Source organism: Amblyomma maculatum, chromosome 8, assembly GCF_055883805.1.
Source record: "Amblyomma maculatum isolate TAMU_Amacu chromosome 8, ASM5588380v1, whole genome shotgun sequence".
Classification (NCBI taxonomy): domain Eukaryota; kingdom Metazoa; phylum Arthropoda; class Arachnida; order Ixodida; family Ixodidae; genus Amblyomma; species Amblyomma maculatum.
Window position 1 is genome coordinate 87,661,092 of NC_139351.1, and position 21,865 is coordinate 87,682,956.

Sequence of the window (21,865 nt, forward strand, 5' to 3'; positions counted from 1 at the left end):
ACCCGGTAACTCCAGCACAATAGTCGGGCGTCTAACCACTCTACCACCGCGGCGGGCGAATGAATGGGCTCGAAATAATTTTAGAAACATGATTGCATTGAAAGATGCACAAAAGTCCATCGCATGCGACTACCATAAATGAAATATCCACGACAAATGTTGCGCTGACGATGGCAGTACTTTAAGGTTGGCATTGAGCCGCGAGTGTTCACAAAGGGATGGTTTTAGCAACTTTAACCACTACTAGCACTTTCTTTTCACGCTTTCTGGGCTGGCTTAGTGTTGAGCAACACAGGCTGAACTGTTCCTCTCGGTGTTCAATCGCAGGCGTGGCATGCACTGCTTGTACAACACAATCTGGGACAGCAGGAAGAGAGAGGAAGAAGCTAATCACCGCCCTCCCCTGCCTCGAAACCGCAGCACACAGTGAGCCAGTTCATAGCACCGTGGTCCTGTTTCGCTGGCGCGGTTAGTAATTTGTCTGGCGTCATTCATGTGTGCACTCCAGCACAGAAGCGCTTATGTGAATGATGCAACGCGCCGCTCCCGAAACGTTGTCGCCAACTGCGTCTCTCGTGTGTCTGTGAGCGCAGGCACGCACCGACCTGCCTATTACCACACAACTGGCTCCCTGAAAGCTCATCAAACTAGAAGTTACGCTGGTTATGCTTCTGCCACCGTCCTGCCATTTGCTGTACTTTTGGTAAGCTTTGTTTCCGCTGCTGACAACTTTTATCACCCTGGCCGGGTGGCGGCGCTGCAGTCAAAGCATGCGCCACTTGCACCACGTGACCGGTCGGGCTATTGACACGTTTCATTTTTTTTTTTTTTTTTTTTTTGCACTCCGTCGATGTACTTAGTGGGCTCCTGTCCCCCAGAGATTGGGAATCCTGAAGCATGCTCTGGTTGCCGTGGTGGCTCCTTAAGAGATGCGTGTTTGTTGGACGTGCCACCGTTAAGCTCGACACTTCGGTGGCAGACGATAGCTGTTGAAACGTGAATCTTCTCTTTCAATATTTCTTTTCTCTCATCCCTTCCTCTGATTAGCTCATCCCCTACTACACTTATATATGCACCCCATGACAGCGGTGGTAACTCAGTAGGTTTGCAGGTACATGAATATTTTTTTCTTCCACTTCCTTTAGTCACCAAAATAACAAGTACTCCCCGTCTGTTATTAAGCACCTGAACGATATTATGACATCTATCAAAGGAGAGGAAAACAGTGTAATGCAGCTAACTGGTTGCATTAGTTGACAAATGCATGATGCTTTATTCGTTCTGTGATTGGTAAGCTGTACACTTCATCGGGTTCACGCTCAGCCAACGCGCCAATGCCAACTTGCATTGTTCCCGGTTGTACCAACCGTTGAAGATGAAAAACAGGAACACAGAGCTTTCCTGGTTCATGATGTGTCACAACAAAAAGAAAAGCATTTCTTCAACCAACAGCTGTGTGGAAAGTGTATGTTGTCCACGTTGTCCAGATATCCAGCCTCTTATCTCTTACAGTGCTTTATTTAAATGTTGAAGGGAACGCGAAAAGGCGCAGACTGTGCTGTACTTAACATTTAGACAAATACGCACTGTCTGATGTGGAGCCTCAGTGAAAAAAAATATTGTATAGAGCAAGAAGTTTTGAGTGAAGAGATATTAAGGGCATTGAATGGTTTATGAAGGCTGCGCAGGTATCATGCGTACCAGCATTCAGATTTGGGAGGGAGAAAAAATGCCGTAATTTTGAAGATTCCGATTCCTGCCAAAGTGCTGTTTTCGCAGATTCTAATCTTCTGTCGCCTAGCATATTGTAGCTGGCTTGAATGACACACGCATTTCTCACTAAGTAAACTTCCTACCGATTATCGGCGTGACTGCAGCGCCATACCGTGACACTTTTCGTATCCACGGCAACGCGATGCTAAGCTGCTTTTTTACGCATTTGTTGTGCGTACTAGCCAGCCAGCTGGTATACGGCATTGTTGTTATGCAGCTATTGATCAATCCCTTCTGCTCCAAAAGCAAGACAAGAGTTGGGTCATGTAGACTCCAGAAAATTGCATCGAAACTAAAAACAGATACGAAGAAGAACTTGCGGTATGGAGCAAATCAAGAAATGCAGAAATCCGAATAAAACATGTCTGAGAGTTACTTCCAACTGCTTGCACGGAGAGGATGCGTTAGCAAAGGTGATCCTTACTTCAGTTTTATGTGTATGCAAGCGGAAAGGTTGGCTATATTGTATAATATTGGGAAAGAGAGCTTACACATTTTTATTACTTTCTTTTTCACGCTCAGTTCTTCATGGTCACACATTTCCTATGAAAATATGAAGATTACAAGATGTTGATTCGACCATGAATACACCGGAAAGCATAGGCAGAAACAAAAGGGTACAAGTATTTTTATTTTTTTCATGAGCGAGATAACTGTTTTTTTTTTCGTGGTTTCCTCGTTCTTTGGACCTCCGATATGCTTAATTGTGAGACTTTTACGTTAAGCACGGTTTCGTGGACAAGGATTTTTCGATGTAATCACTGCTTTTCATCACGTATTCGCCATTAGTGTGTTATCAGGCGACAAGTCCAAAGTTTAGATAAAAGTACGCTGTCCGTGGACAACCTTAGAATATAAATCACAAAGCACTAGTATGAGGGGCGATAAATTTCAACGCATTTACCTTCGGCCTTCCAGGTTTCGGTCGAAGCCCCACAGTGCTAATGTACAACTTTTACCTGGCCAGGCATAATTAATAGCAACTACCAAGCAGGGATTGGACACTTCGACGAGCGGAGGCTTGCATTACAAAGAACTTGCATAGAGACGAATTCGAGACATGATTATTGAGATGGCTGGCAAAACAAAAAGCCCAATCTTTTGAAAATAAAAAGGAAGGGGGTGGGGGGGGGGGGGGGAGGGGCTGGTTTCGCCTGATGCCGAAGTTTTCAGTTTCCTGAAAGAGAATTTGTATTACCAGTGTGGGGCAGTGACAGGACTGAGTCATTTTTCCGGAAGTGATTATGGGGCTCCAGCTACGAATAACTTGCCGTTCTGCGTAAATGTGTTTCGCCCTGAGCATGGTCTTCCCGCGTAATTTTCTTCCTATATCAAAAGGGGGATCGCTAGTTTAATGAATTGGATATATGGGTTTTCACACAGCTTCGTAAGCAAAACATAGTTGCCGACAGGTTTTTTAAAACTGGGTCTCTAGTCTCTACGAGGACTTTTTAAACATGACGTGCGTTGAAGAACCAATAAAAACGTAGCGAAATTACAGGGTGCGCGGGTACCGACAATGAATAGTAAGGTAGGTAAAATTAACGTCTTGCAAATTTCTATTACCACAATGAAAGGCAGGACAAATCGGTGCATCACTCAGTGTGCATTTAGGGTTGTTGTAGGTAGAACATCACTTACGTCTATGAATGGACTTCACAAAGGTGTCTGCAACGTCAATGCTAAGGAAAGTAGGAACTCCTCTTGGAATGCAGTGAGGACGAGGTTGAACTTTATGATTTTGTTATTATAAAATGATGCAATTCTAACAAGACTCTCGTTTAGCTAAGTACATCTGATTATGAGTGTATTTATCCTTACGACATCAGAACGGATTAGGATCTCCCTCCCATGCAGGAAGTCCGCGGCTCGATTCTCAGTGACAACAACCATCCACCAGTGGGTACTCTCCGGCTTAACTGAAAAGAATTGCTTCAAAGATGTATTTGATCCCTCGTGGGACTTGAGAAAAAAATGTACCTTGTGTTATGGACCTCTTCGGCGGATGATGACCTTGCACAGGGAGCATTGAACAGAAGCATCAACAGAAAAGCAAACCTTAGCACTGTCGACCACTTAGAACAAATAACTTTAACATGAAACGCACATTGTGTGCGGTCGCAGTATGTGGGCTTGATGAGTATACGGAAAACATGGTACTTAATATGAAGCAGGGCTTGAGGATGCGGGAAATGATGGGCAGCACTATTAGCAAATTATATTTTTGCATTCGCATGTGATGCACATTTAAAGCAGCTATTCCAGTTTTTAATTCTCTTAACGACACTGCGGAATGAAGGCGCCATGATTTTTGTTCTGTAAGAAAAACCAAGGCCCAAATCATTTATTAGTTGTTTAAGATTATAATATACTGGATCAGCTGGTTACTATGAGACATTAAGGAAAAAATTACGTCATGACGTGCAAAAACGTACTTTCAATGCGCTAGCAAGCATTTCACCACGCTTTTTGAAAACGGCCAATGTTGTACTGCTAACTAATCTTCATTTCATCATGAAAGATTCTAATGAAGTTTATGCGGCGAATATTTATGTCGACATATTGCCGGCGTAAATGTTTGCAACCATTAATAAAATAGCTGCGTTGCCATAAAAAAACGCACTGGCCAGTACATAGGTAGAAGCCGATCGCGCGGCAGCTGCTCCTACCGGTAAATTATGATTCTTCAGAAACAAAGAAATTAACTACTGCTCTTACCGGCAGTTCAAAACATAACATATTGCCATTCAACTGAAACATAGAGGGCGTTCAACCTTTCCGTTCTCTTCGACATTTCTGATTTCACACAGAACACATGCAATGCTCAGATGTCCTCTTTTTTGAAAATGGTATAACTCGCCGCACTTCTCAGTTCCCATGCCGTTGAGCCCCTAAAGAGCGAAGATTATTTTTGAGTAGATTTTTGCTATAAATGTTGATGCATACGGCGCCCAAGTAAAAGCGCTTCACAGGGAGCAAGTCGCAAGTGAAAATGTGAAAAGCCTACATAACACATCATAATCGTAGAGCCCCCCTTTCTCACACGAATGCAGCTCATATCAATGCATAATTATGCGTTGTCACAAAACAAATGCAGTTAGTAAAAGATTGCGAGATGAATGTGGAGTAATAATTAAAAAAAAAACTATATTCACGCCCATATTTAGTTCACAAACACAACTGCCGTCAATAATTGCACTCTTTGTCCTGTTTCAGTGTATGGCGGACCGTTCAGTAAAACATAACTAAAAAATGGCTTATTTCCGGACTTGCTCCATCCCACGAAAAAGAAGCGCAAGGGTGAGCGCGTGACTTTTCTTCAGTAATGCAAGTGCATGACCGCGGAAATAAAAACAAAACGTTTCACGAAATAACGGGCAGTGCGGATTGATACGGACAAAACAACTGGGGAAATAGGTCAGCTAGAAATGAGGACATCGCCTCTGGACACGTAAAAGCGAGTGCATAAGCTTACAAAGTTTTCTGAGGGAACCATGTGAAAGTGAACGGCAGCAGATTTTTTCATCACCGCTGGCAACGTTTCAAGTCTGAAGATTCGAACAGCATTCCTAGACATGCGCAGCAGATGCGGTCACCAAGCTACACTTTGCCGAAGCTGCTCTCCTTGCAAGGTGCATCTGGCATGACAAGACTAGGACGATCAAGCCTACAGGGAGTCACGCCTCTGATTTATTCAGCTTAATACAATGAATAGAGCGAATGAAAGATGCTGAGAGCGAAAATAGTGTGATCCGAAGCTTTAAGTAGACCTTTATGCAACGCAGGCGGGGAAGCGAACGCCTGTAGACCCCTGAACGCAACCGGTAAGCGCACGAACGAGCAGTATAGGCTTTGAGCAGTCGATATATTACCGCATGAGCGAAATGTCTACGGAGCCTATAAACTCTAGCCCCGCGTCCAATCAGTACTCGTGTCCGAATCTAAATCACCCATTGATACAGCTCTTTCAATGAGAGAACTCGGCGACTGGAATTCAGCGCAAGTGTCGATGCACATGATAGCATTAGCTTTTGGAGATGACAGAGTAATCTGGGTGTTACGCAGTGGCTTTACGGGACGCCGTGCTTTCAGCATTTCGGCCGGATTTGCAAGGCACGCTTAAAAGAAGCATAGAGCACGATGGTTTATTCGTCCAAGTATCGAGGAGCTCTCATCTCAGCTCAACACCAGTTCAACAACTGTTGAGTGCTTTTTTTTTTTTTTTTCACAACAGTGTGGGTACACTTGGTTCCTTGTATAGATCAGTGCTCCGCCAGGCAGTGAGAAGCTGTGTTCTGCTCGATGATTTCGTTGCGTTACTCCTTAAGCAACACCATGACTTGCAGGCGCTCTCCACAAGACAGGTTCCGTTGCCACAAAAAAAAAAAAAAGAAATTACTTATTTTAATGACAAAGCTCGTTTTCTCGGCCCATTTTACCGTCATCATTCTTTCATGCTGCCTTTTAATGGAATCATTGAAGTAAATGTCGGGTCTGTACATTACAAAACGAACTGCCGAAAACATTATCAGCGTCGCATTTTACATAATCCACTCTAATATCACGGGTTTTGTCAGCACACTTACCCCTCGTAATGGATTCCAAGGCTCCTCTGTAGCTCGTCTAAGGGAACCGGACCTGGAACAAACCAAAGGGGACATTTTGAAACATCTTCGCATTTTATTCTAAAATCAAGTGTCTCGCAAAATCAACCCGAGTTATACGGTGCAAGCATTCCTTTGCGCACTACAGCTAGAATTCTCGCAGTGTATAACTTAAAAACTCGTACTATGGGTTTATACGAAATATTTTTCCATACGTAACGAGCTACATATATACAGCTGGAATTATAATTTTTTTTTTATACGAAAGATAGTAAGCCCAAATACAGTTTGGAAGGAGATGCAGCGTACCGCTTAGAGTCAATCAAACGCCGACAATTGTTCCATTGATTAGACTACGCAGACAGATACACCCTAGCGTCCAACAGAAACAGTGCAATAAAATATATACGTGCTTGTACTGCAACGTTGACGTCACGCACGCAGCATTTCTGTTGTCACCGCCGATAACTTATTGACCTCATTTCCGTTTGTGTCGGCTCTTCCCTTCCCATGCTCTATATTCTAGTGTGTAAGCATTCTCTGTTTTTCCATCCTCCTCCCTGGCTTGACAGGGCAATCGTCGCTTGCTGGCGAAAGGCGCTTGGGATATGACGTAACTAAGTCATCATGTGCTCAGTCAATGCCGCGACTGTGCTTTATTATTCGTTTCTTTGTTTCTCTTAGATAAGCAGTAATTAAACCGTTCGTTAAAATTTGTGAGCATTACAACGCGAACGCTGTTTACAATACTGTCGCTCAGATCTAAATTCATGCCTCGGAATTAGCATTTCTAAATACGCTTCGCGCTAATTTCTGTGACAATACACTCGACCGAATGCTTTCCAACATATTATAATTCATTCCTTCCTATCGGGTGACTATTGAAGCCCGTTAAAGTGGCTTTTGAAACACAGATATTTTTGGATCTTAAGTGATAAGTTGACTTGAGGTACTTCTATAGATAACGCTGTGATCTGTAGGTTCGTTTCTTTTTTTTTTCTGCATGCAAAAAGAAAACTTGCGATATAATTATTTGAAAGGCGATCCAGAAAATATACACGAATGCTTATATTATGCCGGCGCAGATACATATTACATGATTAGTGCAACTGAAAGCTTCAGTTGTATTGAAAGCTTCAGTTTAATACATCAAATGACCTCCTCGCAGAGTAGGAAAAACAAGTATACGATGCTTAATTTTTACCCGCTCAGAGAGGGATAAAGGTACAGCATAAACTCTTCGTTTTTATCGCGTATCCCTGAGGAACTATAGCAAAGTCTGCGCTTTTTTCGTTTTCCTGAGCCGACAGCTAGCTTACAGAACTAATTGCGTTTACACAGGCTGAATAAATTATGTTCTTCTAAATAAAGCACGCTTGTTCCATGTATAGGCGAAGTCAATATTACATTAGGAAACCTGACTTTCATAAAAGCTACTTTTATTTTCAAGTTGAAATGAGGAATATTGAAACACACTGTTATGAGCATTTTGAAGAGAATGGTCTATAACCATTTAACCATACATGTGTAGCAAAATTTAAATTTTAAAATTTGTCCAGCTCTCGCATACAGCAGGTAAGACTGTCATATAGAAGACCAAAAGGGTGCTATTTTGACAGTGGACAAATTGCGAAATATTGTAAGGCACAGTTATGAACATACTGTATTTGATTGCGAAGCGTAGCAACATCTTGCATTTAAAGTTTGTTCTGCTCTAGCCCCGAGCAGTTAAGACAGCTTTATAAAACCAATGGGGAATGTTTTTGATAAGACATAGCAGACAACCACAACCGCACCAAACGAAGATCTTCATATCGATTGATAGTTACTGTGTAGCCTTAGGGTATGTTAGAAATGTGCATTCATAAATAACTTGCTGTTTAAAAATAAGCCTGTCCAGAATTTATGGGTGCGTATGCCAGAAAATGTGCACCGTATTAACTTTCGCTTTCAAGAACAATTTTTGTCCGCTCATATCGCAGTAAACAAGCGAATATAGCGGGTTTTTTTTATGATCGAAACGCGGCCACCCCGCCGGAAATCATTCTTGCATTCTTGCGCCTTTGCCAAACCTCATCCGAACTTTTTCTCATGACTTTATAGAAGCCTTCTTTATTTTTTCTACGACTCAAAAACTCTGAAGTGACTTGCCTTCTTGACGAATGAGGCTCTAGCTGCGGTAAGGCGACCGGGATGTTATGAACATCAGTGACTCCTTCAGTTCCCGACTACGGCCGGTCGAATATCCATACTATTCCTAAGCTTCCCTATTGGGTCTGGACGCATAATGAAAAAAAGCTTACCCTAAGTTATTTTACTACCACGTCCGCTTCTGGGAGCTTTAAATTTCCTATCAGACAGTGTTATCGATCCCGTCGCCTGCTGTTATGCTTCAATTTTTTTGTGCCCAGAAAGAATTTAACCTTAAATCACGACATGACGACCTATGATGCAACGTTCTTGGTTGCTGGTGCAGTCATGTTTCATTGTTTTATGGTCAATATTGATGCTACTGTACTTATATGCATATTTTGTTTTTCATTGGCCTATGATCGCCTGTCATTCACGCATTTTGTTCGAACTTTCATCATCGATTAGCCTTGCTTACACTTTTGCTGGTTGCAGTTCCGTTCAGTTCAGGCGTTCAGTCGTGTCCGACTCTTCGTGACCCTATGGACCATGTCACGCCACGCTTTCCGGTCTCTCACTATCTTCTTAACATCACATAGCTTCATCTGCAATGCCTCGAGAATGCCATCTAACCATCGCGTTCGCTGCCTACCCCTACTCCGGCGACCCTCAACCTTTCCCAACATCAAATCTTTCTCCAGCGACTCCTCTCGTCTCATCAGATGACCAAAGTAGCTGAGCTTTAACTTTAGAATTTGACCCTCCAATGAGCAGTCAGGGTTTATGGTCAACAATATCGACTGATTTGATCTTCTGGCAGTTCAAGGAACTCTTAAGAGTCTTCGCCAGCACCACAATTCAAACGCGTCAATTCTTCGGCGGTCAGCTTTTTCACAGTCCAACTCTCGCATCCATACATCACAACTGGAAAGACCATAGCACGGGTTATACGGGTCTCGGTTGGTAGACTAATATCTCTGCTCTTTACTAGGCGGTCAAGGCTAACCATTGCTCTCTTTCCCAGAAGCAGGCGTCTCCTAATTTCATGGCTGCAGTCTCCTTCCGAAGTAATCTTGGCGCCCAAGAACAGAAAATCTGTCACAGCTTCCACTTCTTGTCCATTGATGCTCCAGGACTTGATAGGGCAAGACGCCATGATCTTCGTCTTTTTAATGTTCAGTTTAAGCCCAAACTTCTCACTCTCTTCTTGTACGCGCATCAGAAGTCTCTTGAGTTCCACTTCACTTTCTGCCATTAAAGTGGTATCATCCGCATATCTAAGGTTGTTGATACGTTTTCCAGCAATCTTCACTCCAGCTGAAGACTCGTCCAGACCGGCTTTCCTCATGATGCACTCAGCATATAGGTTAAATAGGCAGGGCGACAGTATGCAGCCTTGTCTCACTCCTTTCTCGATCGGAAACCAATCAGTAAGACCATGCCCAGTTCTGACTGTGGCCTCTTGCCCTTCATACAGGTTCCTGAGGAGACAGATGAGGTGAATTGGAACTCCCATCTCTTCAAGAGCTTGCCACAATCTGCTGTGATCTACGCAGTCAAACGCTTTCGCATAATCAATAAAGCAGAAGTAGATGGGTTTCTGGAACTCTCTTGCTTTTTCCATGATCCAGCGAAGGTTAGCAATTTGGTCTCTAGTTCCTCTGCCCTTGCGAAACCCAGCTTGCACGTCCGGAAGCTCCCGATCCACATACTGCTGCAGCCTACCTTGGAGGATTTTCAACATCACCTTGCTAGCATTCGAAATAAGCGCGATCGTGCGGTAGTTGGAACAATCTTTGGCACTGCCTTTCTTTGGAATAGGGATGTAAACTGACCTCCCCCAATCCTGTGGCCACTGCAGGGTTGTCCAAATCTTCTGACATAATGTATGCAGAATGTTAACAGGGTCATGGTTGAGGTTTTGAAGCAACTCAGCTGGAATGCCATCAATTCCGCTAACTATGTTCTTAGCAAGGCTGGCTTAGGCCCGTTCAACTTCACTCTTCAGGATGCCCGGCTCGAGATCAGTAATCACAACCGTCCTATGTTGGGTTTGCACATCCGGGTCCTTCTTGTACAGTTCTTCTGTGTATTCCTGCCACCTCTTCTTTATCTCTGAGGCTTCAGTGAGGTCCTTGCCTCGTTTGTCCTTTATCACGCCCAGCTTAGCACAGAAGCTTCCTTTGATATCTTTGATTGTCTTATACAGAGCTCTTGTGTTCCTTAATTGGCTGTTGTCCTCAACTGCTTGACACTGTATGTTCAGGAAGGCATTCTTATCTCTCCTTGCTATTTTCTGAAAATCCGCATTGAGAACCTTGTATCTTTCTGAATGCTTAATGAAACTCCTCTTCGCCAATGGTCCTTGTCACCGTCTCAACAGGGTTCGCAAAAATGTTGCATTGATACCCATTTAGATCTTTTATATAAGTTGTTTTCAGAGAGCAAATTTCTTTCTTGACGATTGGCTGGAAACACGATACAAAACTCTCTACAGTATACGAATGACCTCAAAGTGCTTTAATACACGACTCATGGCAATTCGAAAATATATGTTCGTGGAGCAAGCGGGCATCAACTTGAGACTGAAAAGGAAGCCGAATTTCATTTGCTGTCTTTCATGTATATACTGCAAGCGAAACCACATGGAATAAATACCACTTCATGTATTCGAATAATTTCTGTTTCAGCTTTACTGTTCATAGAGAACTGCTACTTTTTTAGGAGAAAAAACAAGAGAGACAGGCAAACGAAGTAGTCTGTTTATAGAAAGACGGTGAATTCCAGGCCAACCCACATTTCAAACTTGCACCGTAAATTCAATACGAAGTTGAGCTTTTTTTTAGCAAAGAAACAATCAGGCAGAGCATTGTAACCCTACTAAAACAATTGTGTGAGGCAATAACCTCACATTTTCTCACGCAATCTCACTCAAGTCACATAAGAATCACAAGTCACATATAATTGCATAAGGTCTCATAGTTTCTTGGACATTATCATAAATTATTTGCGATATTTTATGATAATTGTGTGCACCGTATGAGAGTCTATGCGATTACATGAGATTTTATGAGGTTATTGCCCCATAGAACTTTTGGTTTTTCAGGTGTTCTAAATGAATGCATCCGTATGTCTGGTTGACACTACTGTTCTCTCAGTTGTCTAAGTGGAGGGGTCAGCTACACTGAGTCGAATGCGTACTCACACTGTAAAATGCAGTACACGGCAGGCAAAATATGTCGTATTCCTTAAAGATGTACAGAAACCTAGTTTCACTCAAACAGCAGCCTGCAGTGGAACCCGCCAAGCTTCTCATCCAGATTTCCAGTTGGCTCTTTAATAGGGAATTCTCCCTTTTGTTTTGAGGCAACGACAAAGAAAACATTTCATAGCGCTGCATACTTTCGAACACGTGTCTTTTCATGTTTTGCTGGTGACCGGGAACTCGTCTTAAGGAAAAGTAAATTGTAACCCTCGGCGGTGTTTTCTGTTTCACGGATCAACGTCTCTGATCGCATTTGACGTCTCCTTCATTAGCAGAATTGCTATTTCTATAACATAAGAGGGCAGACCTCTCTGAATCATTAGGAATCGAAAAGCGCTCTGACAGTCTCAGTGATGTTCTTGTTAATAAAAGCTGAATATTTTTCAATTTCGAACGAGAAATGTCTATGAACGCCGAGAGGAGGGGGGCAATACTAGATTATGCCATCGAAATAGAAGATTAAATAGCCTTCAAGTGCTACAGTTTATTGAAGGGTTCTTGAATTCACTGAGACATTGCAGAGGTGGGACGAAGTGTCTTTGTCAGAATCATAAAACAGATTCACAGAAGAGCAATTATATGTTGTTTTTCGCACAACGAACATGAATACAATGACTTTCTACACAGAGTAATAGACGCCTCAGTAAGGCCGGACAATGCGACTAGCGCAGAACGTGGCATAAACTGTTAAATTCTGACTTCTTTTAATTATGTATACAGAACTGTTCGATGCCATTACTTTGTTCTCCCTTTAACTGCCGTTCCGTCGCAAAACAAGCCGAGAACAACACAAGCCTACTTAACGATTCCTACGTAATCTTAGCAGAATTTCTCACAAATACCTCAACTAGTGAAGAATTGCTCTAACGTTCCCGAAACACATTGAATTTTTATTTTTACACCACCCAACAAAGTGGTGGGTGGGAAAATGATGCTTGTGAATATTTCCACCATGACCTGCTGTCACGAATATCAAGGACCTCAAGAAAAGAAGAAACATAAAGACAACACGGATTGCTCACTCTTGCAGCGATGATATAATTTGCGTGTGACGTATTTCCGGATTTTTATTTGCCTTCGATGAAGCCCTTAAGGACTTGAATGCTGACCTACATAAAAGCTTGAAGGTCTCATTCAAGAGCCTAGTATATTCTCGTCTGCACAGATTCCAAGCAAACATGTAGTTTCAGAAACATCAGTAATAATAAACGGATTAAATAAAGGTTTTGTGCATTGCCCAAGAACAAAATGCACACGTAAGAGCTCCGTTAAGAAGTGAATAAGCGACGGTCTATTCATTAGTAGTATTAATTAGAGCCGCCGTGGAAATTTCAACACCAGTGCCCCAGGCGTTTCAAATTACTTGAATTAAGCTCCTCGCTTTAGAAGGCTCCCGTTTTGTACTTTGGGGCTTGGGATCGTTCAATATTTTAGTTCATCGTATGTTGCAAGGAAATACAGCTGTATTTTTAAAAAACGGATAAAGGAACTATCTTGCTGGCCCAGAGATTCCAGATCCACTGATAAAAAAATTTATTCCACAACGTTTCAATGAAACGTCATTTATAAGAACATTTAGCCATTAGTAAAGCTCCTATGAACACACCGTACCACAGCCTCTTTCCGGAATGACCGGAATAAATTCAAGTACGGGTTTCATACGCGAGAATTTCCTATAAGCAGTTTCCATTTTCACGCTTGCTCGCCAAATGGGATAAGAGGAGTGAGCTCGGTACGAAACATCAGCAAGGCAGTATATAAAGGTGGTCAAGCAGTTTTTCAAAAGCTGTCTGCAGAAGCTTATAACCGTACAGTGAGCTTTAATTCTAATGCCGCCTCACCTCGAGAGGACGTGCTCAGTACGTATGAATGAAATAAGACAAGTAATTTGGTTATTATTATCGCAGTAAGTTCGACGAAAAGACGAAGTGGGCTTCCCTTGAAGCGAATCACTTCGTTTTAATACGAGTATAGCAGCAGTAACTTAGGTCCATGTACAAAATTCCGGACGGCAACACTAACGTCCGAGCCTGGTAGTAAAATTTATATATCTGCTTTATTATACCACCTCCATCGCAAATTCGAAAATGATGCATAGAGACTGCAATGGCGGAGGAATTACCTGAAGCTGCCAAGTGCAATTTAAATCCTCTTAGTGGAGTGAATGCTATATCTGAGCGTGAAGATTAGGCCCGAGCTTGACTTTGCATTAGTATGTTTCATTCTTGCTTTGTATTTAATTTATACGTGCTTGAAATCTACTCAAATGAGCTCTTGCCTTCGTTCTGCGATTTCGGGAATTACGGCTATAGCGACGTTTTGCAGTATTCAGAGCTTTTTATCGCATTAGCAAAATGGTGACATGAAGTTCAATAATAATTGGCATATTGAAGGAAATTATTGAGTGTGCTGGGATAATCTCTCCCATTCCATGGAAACTACAGAACTGCGTCAAAAATACGACAAAATATCTTGTAGTTCTGTCGTAACCATCTGATTTTTCTGTCGTTCTGTAGTACTTTTCTGTAGTTCTGTAGTTTTTCTGTGCTATATTTCTCTTGTCTGCAGTTCTGTAGTACCTTTCTGTTGTAACAACATAAATTTCTGATGTTACTACAGAAGGTTCTGTTGTCACAGCAGGTTTCCTGTCAAAAACCGCACAGAAATTCTGTCGTAACATCAGAACATTTTCCGTAGTTTTTTCCGACTGGGCAAGGTTAGAGATATTGTAAGCTGACGCGAAGGTCGAGCTTGGCGGATCAGGTTTTATTGGAGACCTGAAGCCCAGCCGCACACTGTAGCGAACCACACTCCGCGATGACGATGGGCATCTACAAGAGAGAGCAGGATGAAGATGAAGCAGCACGTTCACCCGTGCTGCTTGAGCAATGAGCCACTCCTTGCGACTACGGATTTTAACCATTTAAATTTCTATTGGAAAGTCCGATGTTATTCCTCGAGGCAATGTGAGGTCTCTATGACGCTCATGCGTTGTAGAATTCCTTCTCTCAATCTTTAATTATGTCGCTCTGCATTCACGCCGTCGAATCTTTTTGCGTCATGTAATGACTTTTAAACAATTGAACATTACATCCTCTCCTGCCGCAGGTATGCTAATCAGAGAAGAAATTATTTAGAAATACCTCTTGCTCGCCTAGGATTGCCATTTACAGCTCCTGTCCTCCTCTCCTTTGGTGCAACCGTCAAAGGGCATGCCCTAAAACCGGTGTGTGACTTACTTCATAATTATAATATTGCTACTAGAAGATTTGTGTGTTAGCGCTGATCTGCCTGAATTGTGCTTTTTTATTGTTATTTTTATTATTTTACAATTTTATTCCTTTTCTCGTTGCTTTCTATTACTATCGCCTCAAAATTTCACATTATTCCAGCAACACTAATTTCTATTTATTATGTTATCTATCATACAGTCAAATCGACATTATCAATTATATTATGTCACCTACAAATAATTCTGGCCAATCCTCCGCTGTGGGTATGTGCCATTATAACGAAGAAGAAGAAGAAGAAGCGCCACACAGTGTTCACACTATTTCGCCCGCGCAGTTGATGCGGCCAGCCTGGCCGCAATCAGTCCGCAGTATTGCGACGAATAAAAGGCTTTATGCGTGAAACGTGATCAACTGGAATATTAGTATCAAGTTTTTCAGCATTCTCTCTGCCAGCACGAATTAAGAGGCGCTTCAAGCGCTCCAGCATGCTCTGCAAGCTTACAGCTAGGTCATTGTGTTTTTACCACTGCCTGGTGGGGTGCAAAGTGTGCCTCGGGTATGCGCCTGACGCCCGGTGAATACTCCGATACTGATTTTGGTGCGCTGTCCTGCAATGTAGCTACAATGAAACTGATTCTGAAAACAAAAACTACTTTGCAATGTGAAGTAGATGCAGATTATATTAGCCACGCTCACCTTCATTCATGTATCTCTTTACATAAAATATAAGAAGCATAGTCAGGAAGGTAACAACACGCACTTGATCTAGAAATGAAGGGATGATGCCATGAATAAAGGCGAAACGAATGAAAAGGCGTCTTTAAGCAGAATGATTGAAACACCCACTCTCCGAATAGGTGCTGAAACATTTGACTAGGCTGCATATCCTTTCTAGCCCGAGACTGCATGAGTTGTAATCCACTTCAAATGGACTTAGTGACGTAGCTTTGGGTACTTCACCTTGTGCGTTAAAATTTCTAAGTGGCAGGAGCCCCTGTCGTACTGCTTTTCCGACGGAACTTTAAATCAGGAATAATTATTATTAATGTCCACCTGTGCTCACAATGCCTCTACGCTCAACTGGATCATTGTTAGAAATAAGCGAATCGTATCTTAGCCTGTCCCCAAGCTTTTAATTCTAAGCGATTGCATAGTCACACGACTTCAAAGCTATAGCGTTGAGGATTTTGTACAGCAGGAAAGCCGGGCGTCATCTAAGAGGTTTCGCTCTGTAAGAAAACTGACGCCACGCGTGCATGTCTGGAATGAACATAGCTAAAAGATTGGTTCAATTCCGGTTTGGTATTCTACGTTGAACGTTCCAAAGCGACTCAGGCTATGAGAGACATACGTCGGAGTGGGCCAGAAATTTCGACCACCTTCGCTTTTTAACGTTGGATAACATCGCACATCCCAACAGCCTCACTTTTAGCCTCGATCGAAAAGCACCGCCGCAGCCGGGGTTCGACCCCGCATCCTTGGGTGCAACAGTGGAGCTGCTTATCCACTGAAGCAGCACAGCGGGGCATATTTGGAAAAAGGGTTCCTAATACAACGCATGTGTCAATCAACTTGACTTGAAGAAGTAATGAGTTTCAGACAAAAGGTAAATTTTATGGTTTAGTTGGTATTTGAGCCCATGACCCTTTGTTAGATCGCTAGCCACACACGCTAGTAACTCACGCGCGCAGGCACGTTCTCATTGATCAGGTACCATGGGTGGTGAGGAAGTGAGGGGGGGGGGGGATGTGCGCGTGGTGTAAATTCAATTGAAGCTCAGAAGCCTAAGGTAGACAAACAATAGGTGCAGTATGGGAAGAAGACCCGCTCAAACGAGTAGCGCTATTGTACCCTACCCTTAAGGCGGATCATAATTGCCCCAATAATTTCTTCCAGCTTGTTTGACTGCAAAAACTAGCGCCCCCACCGAAAAACAAAATTATTAAGACGTGATGACGGACAAACGAAAGCAGAAAGGCAAGTAATTTATGGAGGGCACAACTGAGTACAGTGGAGTGAGTTTATAACGATTTTTTTTTTTTGCCGGAGTTGTTGATGGAAACATTGTTTCATAACAGCTCACTGCACTGCTCGATTATATCCAAAAACAGCTCAGTAATACTGCTGAGCAATGAGCCTGAACTCTGGGGACGTCTCAGCTAGAACAATCTGGGCCTTCAATCAACCAAAACGTTCACTCTTCTAGTACATCTGCAAAAATGCTGATTCGGAAAATGAGAAAAATAGGACCCAAACTGTATAGTCCTTCGGTGTACCGTCATCTGGCCATCAAAAAGGTGAGACTCGTGCCAACTTATTTCTACGTGACTCGTTCGCGTGTCAAAAGAAGCAAAGAAAAGGGGACGATAATTTGGCCTAATTACCGTCTGCAATTGTTTTTCTTACGCTGTTTTCGAGAACACTTTGGGATGGCAGGCGAACGTGCCATATCACTGATGCCTCCTCGCGACATATATGTGGCGTTGAAAGAAAAATTTAGTTGTTGACTACAAGGAATTGATGTCAATTGATCGGAAGTTACATTACACATCGGTTGATGTCTTGACGGTGAATGAAAGCTAGGTTTTTATGACCCTTCAGTGTGCCCGTATCATCACATAAGGACGCCTGCGAAGAAATATCTAAACACCAGCAGAGTGACCCGAAGTGATATCTAACTGTATTTTAACAGATGTGTTGCGGTCTGCAAACATAACCACAAAAAAGCACAAATTTCAATACAAAAGCATACAGAGCTGCTAATGCTATCGCGTTGCTAGCGCATAATGCTTTAGTTTTCTGTGAATGCTGTTCCTTTTCCAAGCCTAATCAAAGAGGTGCAATCTGACAGAAATAACAAGCAGCCGGGGTTTTCGGGCGAAATTTGGTGTAATTTTTTACAAGGTATAAAAGCATTCTAACACGGGATGGAATGAGATTTGATAACTGGAAGAACCGCATATAGGAGACTTTTGTCCTTGCACCTATACAAGTACTCAGCGTCAGGTACTTTTGCAGAGAAGAGCAGCACATACATACAAAATTGCGTCACGGCTTCGAAACCAGTCAACTGATCATTAATATAAACTTGAAGCTACCAGATGTAATCTTTGAATATCTAATGCCGTGGAAGGTACGATTTAGACTTTTTGCTATGTTAAGACTTAGAATGTTAAGGGCTCTTTTTAATGAAACTTAATTTTGCCAAAACATGCGTATCTTCTGATAAAAAACTAAAGGACTAGGTTTCCGACAAGTGGATGATAATATCTCCTGTTTATTATTTTATATTGTGACTTCCACTTTTGTTCTTTTATTACAAGCCCTCGCTTCAAGCAGTTGTACTTGCGGTGTTATTTTAATGCAAAAACTACATCTGTGACCGATGAACGTATAACCCATTGGTTAACAGCATGAGTACATAGTGTTACTACCTGGTGTTCACAGCGTATGCTGCCGCAACCCCGCGTCACTAAAGGAATTAATACTTGTGTGTACTTTCTACACGTAATTAGATTTTGCTTTTAGTTAACATCTACGCTAAGCAGAGTGAGTGAGCCCTGCTTAAGAAACTGAGCACCGGTCTCTACAAAACAACAATAATTTGTTTACAATATGCATGTTCTGAGGAACTTAATATAACCATTAAACGCTCGCATCGCCCTAAAGAAGAACGAAATTGCTAACGCAATAGTACGCTACAATAGGGAGCTTGCATGAAGCGATGTATGCTGGGTAATCCGCCATGATGTCGCTGGCAGCAGACGGTGGGAAGCGCAGCCAGGCTGAATGGAGCGAGTGCTTTGTCATATTCGACGGTGAACCGAGCAAACAAGCGGCTTTTCGTGCACTGTCCTCACGTGTGTGCAAGATCTTGCAAGATATCAGTGAGGAACATACGCGTCGACGCTGTGCCCGAAATATCGGGCGCACTACGAAGAAAGGCAAAGCAGTTCGGCGCGGACCTGTTCACGCTTGGCGCAGACGACTGGCTGTACTATGCGTCTGGACCTGTGGCCGCCCGTCGACATCGCCGGCATTCATGACTTACAGTTCTGGCGAGTAATTTGATACTTTCCCGGGTTGGCGTTGATCTCCGTGTGCTGGCCCTTGCGAGCCATTCGCGTCGGCGACGCTAGAGGGATTCTTTGGCTTCCCACACTCGTGCATACGTATTTTTGGAATTGTCAAGAACCCGTAGTCAGCCTGTCTGATAGCGCCAGCATCGTCTGCGCGCACTACGCGACCATGCAGACGAGGCTAGTGTAAGTGACGTGCTGCGTCATCTGCTGCCAGCGACATCATAGCGGATTACCCAGCATGCATCGCTTCATGCAAGCTCTCCATATGTAAGCATTTTGAAAAGCTAAAACTGAAATTTCGCTCGTGCCGCTGAAATATTACAAATGAAATACCAGCGTTTTTCAACGTGTGAACAGGTCTGTGCTCATAGTTATGCCAAACCAGTTGTACCAAAAGCAGATCCGAAGGTCAAGGTCCAAAGGCAGTAAATTATTATTACGCAGCGAGCGTTTTCCCATTTTTCTCGTAACATTCCGAAAACCACAAATCTATACCTCTTTGTTTCCTCACCCTACTTATTCACAGTGATAACAAGCATTCTCAGAAATGTGCTGGCTGCTGCGAACATGCAGACATAAGATTGTGTGAAAACGTCTTTGCATTAAGCAGAAGTGTTTCGAGGGAGTGCTCCGTGTTTGTGATAAACTAATCCTTAAAATATTACTACAACGAGCAGATCCTGCTTCCCCACCGAAAACTCACGAATGGGTAAACAAGAGCTGATACATTTATTTCCGGGATGTTTTTTTATTTCTTTTGCGCCGAAAGTGAAGTCTAGAATATTCACCCTTAAACCACTATCGAACAGAAGTTGGAAGTTAGCGTAAGGTAATGAAAGTTAAAGCTCAGCTACTTTGGTCATATGATGAGAAGAGAGGAGTCGCTGGAGAAAGATTTGATGTTGGGAAAGGTTGAGGGTCTCCGGAGAAGGGGTAGGCAGCGAACGCGATGGTTAGGTGGCATCCTCGAGGCACTGCAGATGAAGTTATGTGATGTTAGGAAGACAGTGAGAGACCGGAAAGCGTGGCGTGACATGGTCCATAGGGTCACGAAGAGTCGGACACGACTGAACGACTGAACTGAACTGAATGACAGTTGGGCGGGAAGAAAGCGTGAAGCAATCAACCTATATATATTTGCAGAATAGAAAGTACTAATGGTTTTAATGCTGCTGTACGTTCATTGCAAACTCTTTACGAACTGTTCCGTTCAGTGCATTGAATTACCATCTCTTTGAAAGCAGCGCAGAAGCTTTTGATATTTTTAGCACCTCAACATAAAATGCTTTTCTGAAGCAGAATTGCTGGCAAACCAATTTTACAAGGTAAGAAAAGAAACGAGAGATTCCATGTGTGGAAATGGTTCTCATGATAGTCTGGAACATGGCAGCTTCTGATCGATGACTCCCGGCACGTTTGTTATAGTAATGCTTATTCACAATCTTACTGAAACATCGTTCATTGAATTAGGAAGAGGTAATCAGAAATGCTCACTCACGTAATGATCAGTGTAACTGACGAATTCAAAACATTCATCGCTCGAAACTAGTCGTTTGTTTGAAATTTTGTTCTGGTCAGTTTTGTTGTTACCTGATGCAGAGGCGTGGCAGAACACGCCCCCGGACAGTCGCCGTATTTTGATCGGTTATGCTGAATTCAGCAGATGATTTCAAAATGTTTACGGAGACTCAGAACCTGGTCTAGATTTCCTGTTTTAGAGAGCAGCTCTTTGGCGCCCGTGCCTGGGTTTCGCGTTATCGTCGCCGTCGGCGTTGTCACTCGAAACCAGCTCCACGTTCACTCCAAACTTCCTTTCCTTACGGCGCTGTTCAGATGTCCACAGAATCAAGTGTGAAAGATACTGCGCCTTTCCATTCCTGTGAACCAATTATGAAAGACACGCTTCGGAGCTCGAGTGGAAGACGTGACTACACATGGTACACACTGCAAAGATAATTCATGAATAATGCGAGCGCCCACATCGAACTGCATGGTAACATGTGCAGTAACCCAGAATTCGCGCACTCACGAAGAAAAGCATCATATTTTGATGTAGTTTGCGCAATACTGCTAGTTTGATAGTCCGGGTCTCTAGCCGAGCATCCCTTGGCTTTCGAGGAAAGCCTGGCTCGGATATAGCCCAACCTCATTGTCTTGTAAAACAAACGGCTAGAAAATCGATGAGATGCTTGCCAACTTCAAAACGGCGTTATCAAGACATTTTAAGATATCTTCGAAGGTTCTTTCTTCTCGTCTGCGGCTTGTGGCAGTAGACCCTTTGCCGCGGGACGTTCCTATAGGCCCAAGCACTGCCTCCCTCAGTCTCCCGATAACTTAATGGCTCTCTTCATTTCTCCGACCACAAAGCTTCCTCCATGACAGTCAAGAGCTGTTAGTGTAGTGTTTCTTGGAGGAAAATGTGTGAACAATAAAATAGTTGACTGTAATTGTACATGCATGCCTTGCTCGAAATCTTTACCTCAACCTATCGAAAAAGGGGAAACAGGGAAACAGCTGATGAGCTGCGCTTAAATTTCGCATTAGGAAGCAACATATTCGTCGGCAAATTTTATCCTTTTTTTTGTTGTGGCTGTTTCTGGTAGTTCTAGTTTAGAGTTTCGACGCAAATAATAGATACCAAATAACCTACATGCGCTATGCCTGTAAGCGAAGTAAAATTAGAACTTTGGTGGCGTTCAATCTGCGTTAGGAAAAGAATAGGAAGCTATTTTTTGGCCACAAAATGTAATGGAGGTTTCTGACTCAGGCTTACGTTCC

The 21,865-nt window shown here is 42.9% G+C and overlaps 1 protein-coding gene across 7 annotated transcripts in view; it reads right to left on the reverse strand.

Annotated features, from left to right (window-relative positions):
• The window catches only part of LOC146181709 (inaD-like protein), a 1,346,554-nt gene that overhangs the window by 959,324 nt on the left and 365,365 nt on the right, over positions 1-21,865 (reverse strand). For all 7 annotated transcript variants that reach the window (XM_084576720.1, XM_084576719.1, XM_084576716.1 and 4 more), the window contains one exon: positions 6,360-6,411. The gene's annotated coding sequence lies outside the window, so the exon portion shown is untranslated. The remainder of the gene's footprint in view (positions 1-6,359; positions 6,412-21,865) is intronic.